Source organism: Calliphora vicina, chromosome 4 (assembly GCF_958450345.1).
Source record: "Calliphora vicina chromosome 4, idCalVici1.1, whole genome shotgun sequence".
In the NCBI taxonomy this organism is placed as follows: domain Eukaryota; kingdom Metazoa; phylum Arthropoda; class Insecta; order Diptera; family Calliphoridae; genus Calliphora; species Calliphora vicina.
The window spans coordinates 37,211,811-37,219,310 of record NC_088783.1 but is presented as its reverse complement, the minus strand read 5'-3'; positions in this window follow the sequence as shown (position 1 = coordinate 37,219,310).

The window sequence follows — 7,500 nt, the reverse complement described above, 5'->3', positions numbered from 1 at the left end:
TTAAGAACATTTTTCATATTGACAAGAAAGCCGAATTCAAGAGCTTTTAATTGATACCAATATCTTTAAGATCGGTTAAGCCGTTAAAAATTTATAAGCGCTTAAACATTTTTATTATACAATTTCAACTTACTACTCAATTCTGATCTCCTGGTACCAAAAAATGGTTCGGCCATAATTTCCCAATTTATTTTGATTGGAGAAAACCGATTTTGTCGGCTTTATGGCATGGAAACTATTGGGTTCAAGTGGTCATAACTTTCATTTGGCTCAACGGATTTCCATGATGATGGTACTCATTGGAAGCGTAAGGAAGTCAGCTATCTGATAAAATAAGTTTCATTTCAATACGTCAAATAGATTTATAAGTAGAAGCGAGTTTCTAAAATGTCACGCTTAAACAACCGCTTATGGTAAGCGTTAAGAATATTTCGGCCATAATTTCCCAATTTATTTTGATTGGAGAAAACCGATTTTGTCGGCTTTATGGCATGGAAACTATTGGGTTCAAGTGGTCATAACTTTCATTTGGATCAACGGATTTCCATGATGATGGTACTCATTGGAAGCGTAAGGAAGTCAGCTATCTGATAAAATAAGTTTCATTTCAATACGTCTAATAGTTTTATAATTATAAGCGAGTTTCTAAAATATCACGCTTAAACAACCGCTTAGAACAACCGTTAAGAACATTTTTCATATTTACGAGAAAGCCGAATTCAAGAGCTTTTCATTGATACCAATATCATTAAGATCGGTTAAGCCGTTTACAATATATAAGCACTTAAACATTTTTATTATTCAATTTCAACCTACTACTCAATTCTGATCTCCTGGTACCAAAAAATGGTTCGGCCATAATTTTCCAAGTTATTTTGATTGAAGAAAACCGATTTTGTCGGCTTTATGGCATGGAAACTATTGGGTTCAAGTGGTCATAACTTTCATTTGGCTCAACGGATTTCCATGATGTTGGTACTCATTGGAAGCGTGAGGAAGTCAGCTAGCTGATAAAATAAGATTCATTTCAATACGTCTAATAGTTTTATAATTATAAGCGAGTTTCTAAAATATCACGCTTAAACAACCGCTTATGGTAAGCGTTAAGAACATTTTTCATATTGACGAGAAAGCCGAATTCAAGAGCCTTTAATTGATACCAATATCTTTAAGATCGGTTAAGCCGTTTAAAATTTATAAGCGCTTAAACATTTTTATTATACAATTTCAACCTACTACTCAATTCTGATCTCCTGGTACCAAAAAATGGTTCGGCCATAATTTCCCAATTTATTTTGATTGGAGAAAACCGATTTTGTCGGCTTTATGGCATGGAAACTATTGGGTTCAAGTGGTCATAACTTTCATTTGGCTCAACGGATTTCCATGATGTTGGTACTCATTGGAAGCGTGAGGAAGTCAGCTATCTGATAAAATAAGTTTCATTTCAATACGTCTAATAGTTTTATAATTATAAGCGAGTTTCTAAAATATCACGCTTAAACAACCGCTTATGGTAAGCGTTAAGAACATTTTTCATATTGACGAGAATGTCGAATTCAAGAGCTTTTAATTGATACCAATATCTTTAAGATCGGTTAAGCCGTTTAAAATTTATAAGCGCTTAAACATTTTTATTATACAATTTCAACTTACTACTCAATTCTGATCTCCTGGTACCAAAAAATGGTTCGGCCATAATTTCCCAATTTATTTTGATTGGAGAAAACCGATTTTGTCGGCTTTATGGCATGGAAACTATTGGGTTCAAGTGGTCATAACTTTCATTTGGCTCAACGGATTTCAATGATGTTGGTACTCATTGGAAGCGTAAGGAAGTCAGCTATCTGATAAAATAAGTTTCATTTCAATACGTCTAATAGTTTTATAATTAGAAGCGAGTTTCTAAAATGTCACGCTTAAACAACCGCTTATGGTAAGCGTTAAGAACATTTTTCATATTGACGAGAAAGTCGAATTCAAGAGCCTTTAATTGATACCAATATCTTTAAGATCGGTTAAGCCGTTTAAAATTTATAAGCGCTTAAACATTTTTATTATACAATTTCAACTTACTACTCAATTCTGATCTCCTGGTACCAAAAAATGGTTCGGCCATAATTTCCCAATTTATTTTGATTGGAGAAAACCGATTTTGTCGGCTTTATGGCATGGAAACTATTGGGTTCAAGTGGTCATAACTTTCATTTGGCTCAACGGATTTCAATGATGTTGGTACTCATTGGAAGCGTAAGGAAGTCAGCTATCTGATAAAATAAGTTTCATTTCAATACGTCTAATAGTTTTATAATTAGAAGCGAGTTTCTAAAATGGCACGCTTAAACAACCGCTTATGGTAAGCGTTAAGAACATTTTTCATATTGACGAGAAAGCCGAATTCAAGAGCTTTTCATTGATACCAATATCATTAAGATCGGTTAAGTCGTTTAAAATTTATAAGCGCTTAAACATTTTTATTATACAGTTTCAAGATTTTGTCGGCTTTATGGCATGGAAACTATTGGGTTCAAGTGGTCATAACTTTCATTTGGCTCAACGGATTTCCATGATGTTGGTACTCATTGGAAGCGTAAAGAAGTCAGCTATCTGATAAAATAAGTTTCATTTCAATACGTCTAATAGTTTTATAATTAGAAGCGAGTTTCTAAAATGTCACGCTTAAACAACCGCTTATGGTAAGCGTTAAGAACATTTTTCATATTGACGAGAAAGCCGAATTCAAGAGCTTTTCATTGATACCAATATCATTAAGATCGGTTAAGTCGTTTAAAATTTATAAGCGCTTAAACATTTTTATTATACAGTTTCAAGATTTTGTCGGCTTTATGGCATGGAAACTATTGGGTTCAAGTGGTCATAACTTTCATTTGGCTCAACGGATTTCCATGATGTTGGTACTCATTGGAAGCGTGAGGAAGTCAGCTAGCTGATAAAATAAGTTTCATTTCAATACGTCTAATAGTTTTATAATTATAAGCGAGTTTCTAAAATATCACGCTTAAACAACCGCTTATGGTAAGCGTTAAGAACATTTTTCATATTGACAAGAAAGCCGAATTCAAGAGCTTTTAATTGATACCAATATCTTTAAGATCGGTTAAGCCGTTAAAAATTTATAAGCGCTTAAACATTTTTATTATACAATTTCAACTTACTACTCAATTCTGATCTCCTGGTACCAAAAAATGGTTCGGCCATAATTTCCCAATTTATTTTGATTGGAGAAAACCGATTTTGTCGGCTTTATGGCATGGAAACTATTGGGTTCAAGTGGTCATAACTTTCATTTGGCTCAACGGATTTCCATGATGATGGTACTCATTGGAAGCGTAAGGAAGTCAGCTATCTGATAAAATAAGTTTCATTTCAATACGTCAAATAGATTTATAAGTAGAAGCGAGTTTCTAAAATGTCACGCTTAAACAACCGCTTATGGTAAGCGTTAAGAATATTTCGGCCATAATTTCCCAATTTATTTTGATTGGAGAAAACCGATTTTGTCGGCTTTATGGCATGGAAACTATTGGGTTCAAGTGGTCATAACTTTCATTTGGATCAACGGATTTCCATGATGATGGTACTCATTGGAAGCGTAAAGAAGTCAGCTATCTGATAAAATAAGTTTCATTTCAATACGTCTAATAGTTTTATAATTAGAAGCGAGTTTCTAAAATGTCACGCTTAAACAACCGCTTATGGTAAGCGTTAAGAACATTTTTCATATTGACGAGAAAGCCGAATTCAAGAGCTTTTCATTGATACCAATATCATTAAGATCGGTTAAGTCGTTTAAAATTTATAAGCGCTTAAACATTTTTATTATACAGTTTCAAGATTTTGTCGGCTTTATGGCATGGAAACTATTGGGTTCAAGTGGTCATAACTTTCATTTGGCTCAACGGATTTCCATGATGTTGGTACTCATTGGAAGCGTGAGGAAGTCAGCTAGCTGATAAAATAAGTTTCATTTCAATACGTCTAATAGTTTTATAATTATAAGCGAGTTTCTAAAATATCACGCTTAAACAACCGCTTATGGTAAGCGTTAAGAACATTTTTCATATTGACAAGAAAGCCGAATTCAAGAGCTTTTAATTGATACCAATATCTTTAAGATCGGTTAAGCCGTTAAAAATTTATAAGCGCTTAAACATTTTTATTATACAATTTCAACTTACTACTCAATTCTGATCTCCTGGTACCAAAAAATGGTTCGGCCATAATTTCCCAATTTATTTTGATTGGAGAAAACCGATTTTGTCGGCTTTATGGCATGGAAACTATTGGGTTCAAGTGGTCATAACTTTCATTTGGCTCAACGGATTTCCATGATGATGGTACTCATTGGAAGCGTAAGGAAGTCAGCTATCTGATAAAATAAGTTTCATTTCAATACGTCAAATAGATTTATAAGTAGAAGCGAGTTTCTAAAATGTCACGCTTAAACAACCGCTTATGGTAAGCGTTAAGAATATTTCGGCCATAATTTCCCAATTTATTTTGATTGGAGAAAACCGATTTTGTCGGCTTTATGGCATGGAAACTATTGGGTTCAAGTGGTCATAACTTTCATTTGGATCAACGGATTTCCATGATGATGGTACTCATTGGAAGCGTAAAGAAGTCAGCTATCTGATAAAATAAGTTTCATTTCAATACGTCTAATAGTTTTATAATTAGAAGCGAGTTTCTAAAATGTCACGCTTAAACAACCGCTTATGGTAAGCGTTAAGAACATTTTTCATATTGACGAGAAAGCCGAATTCAAGAGCTTTTCATTGATACCAATATCATTAAGATCGGTTAAGTCGTTTAAAATTTATAAGCGCTTAAACATTTTTATTATACAGTTTCAAGATTTTGTCGGCTTTATGGCATGGAAACTATTGGGTTCAAGTGGTCATAACTTTCATTTGGCTCAACGGATTTCCATGATGTTGGTACTCATTGGAAGCGTGAGGAAGTCAGCTAGCTGATAAAATAAGTTTCATTTCAATACGTCTAATAGTTTTATAATTATAAGCGAGTTTCTAAAATATCACGCTTAAACAACCGCTTATGGTAAGCGTTAAGAACATTTTTCATATTGACAAGAAAGCCGAATTCAAGAGCTTTTAATTGATACCAATATCTTTAAGATCGGTTAAGCCGTTAAAAATTTATAAGCGCTTAAACATTTTTATTATACAATTTCAACTTACTACTCAATTCTGATCTCCTGGTACCAAAAAATGGTTCGGCCATAATTTCCCAATTTATTTTGATTGGAGAAAACCGATTTTGTCGGCTTTATGGCATGGAAACTATTGGGTTCAAGTGGTCATAACTTTCATTTGGCTCAACGGATTTCCATGATGATGGTACTCATTGGAAGCGTAAGGAAGTCAGCTATCTGATAAAATAAGTTTCATTTCAATACGTCAAATAGATTTATAAGTAGAAGCGAGTTTCTAAAATGTCACGCTTAAACAACCGCTTATGGTAAGCGTTAAGAATATTTCGGCCATAATTTCCCAATTTATTTTGATTGGAGAAAACCGATTTTGTCGGCTTTATGGCATGGAAACTATTGGGTTCAAGTGGTCATAACTTTCATTTGGATCAACGGATTTCCATGATGATGGTACTCATTGGAAGCGTAAGGAAGTCAGCTATCTGATAAAATAAGTTTCATTTCAATACGTCAAATAGATTTATAAGTAGAAGCGAGTTTCTAAAATGTCACGCTTAAACAACCGCTTATGGTAAGCGTTAAGAATATTTCGGCCATAATTTCCCAATTTATTTTGATTGGAGAAAACCGATTTTGTCGGCTTTATGGCATGGAAACTATTGGGTTCAAGTGGTCATAACTTTCATTTGGCTCAACGGATTTCCATGATGATGGTACTCATTGGAAGCGTAAGGAAGTCAGCTATCTGATAAAATAAGTTTCATTTCAATACGTCTAATAGTTTTATAATTATAAGCGAGTTTCTAAAATATCACGCTTAAACAACCGCTTATGGTAAGCGTTAAGAACATTTTTCATATTGACGAGAAAGCCGAATTCAAGAGCTTTTAATTGATACCAATATCATTAAGATCGGTTAAGCCGTTTAAAATATATAAGCGCTTAAAAATTTTTATTATTCAATTTCAACCTACTACTCAATTCTGATCTCCTGGTACCAAAAAATGGTTCGGCCATAATTTTCCAAGTTATTTTGATTGAAGAAAACCGATTTTGTCGGCTTTATGGCATGGAAACTATTGGGTTCAAGTGGTCATAACTTTCATTTGGATCAACGGATTTCCATGATGTTGGTACTCATTGGAAGCGTGAGGAAGTCAGCTAGCTGATAAAATAAGATTCATTTCAATACATCAAATAGATTTATAATTAGAAGCGAGTTTCTAAAATGTCACGCTTAAACAACCGCTTATGGTAAGCGTTAAGAACATTTTTCATATTGACGAGAAAGCCGAATTCAAGAGCTTTTCATTGATACCAATATCATTAAGATCGGTTAAGTCGTTTAAAATTTATAAGCGCTTAAACATTTTTATTATACAGTTTCAAGATTTTGTCGGCTTTATGGCATGGAAACTATTGGGTTCAAGTGGTCATAACTTTCATTTGGCTCAACGGATTTCCATGATGTTGGTACTCATTGGAAGCGTAAAGAAGTCAGCTATCTGATAAAATAAGTTTCATTTCAATACGTCTAATAGTTTTATAATTATAAGCGAGTTTCTAAAATATCACGCTTAAACAACCGCTTATGGTAAGCGTTAAGAACATTTTTCATATTGACAAGAAAGCCGAATTCAAGAGCTTTTAATTGATACCAATATCTTTAAGATCGGTTAAGCCGTTAAAAATTTATAAGCGCTTAAACATTTTTATTATACAATTTCAACTTACTACTCAATTCTGATCTCCTGGTACCAAAAAATGGTTCGGCCATAATTTCCCAATTTATTTTGATTGGAGAAAACCAATTTTGTCGGCTTTATGGCATGGAAACTATTGGGTTCAAGTGGTCATAACTTTCATTTGGCTCAACGGATTTCCATGATGTTGGTACTCATTGGAAGCGTAAAGAAGTCAGCTATCTGATAAAATAAGTTTCATTTCAATACGTCTAATAGTTTTATAATTATAAGCGAGTTTCTAAAATATCACGCTTAAACAACCGCTTATGGTAAGCGTTAAGAACATTTTTCATATTGACAAGAAAGCCGAATTCAAGAGCTTTTAATTGATACCAATATCTTTAAGATCGGTTAAGCCGTTAAAAATTTATAAGCGCTTAAACATTTTTATTATACAATTTCAACTTACTACTCAATTCTGATCTCCTGGTACCAAAAAATGGTTCGGCCATAATTTCCCAATTTATTTTGATTGGAGAAAACCGATTTTGTCGGCTTTATGGCATGGAAACTATTGGGTTCAAGTGGTCATAACTTTCATTTGGCTCAACGGATTTCCAT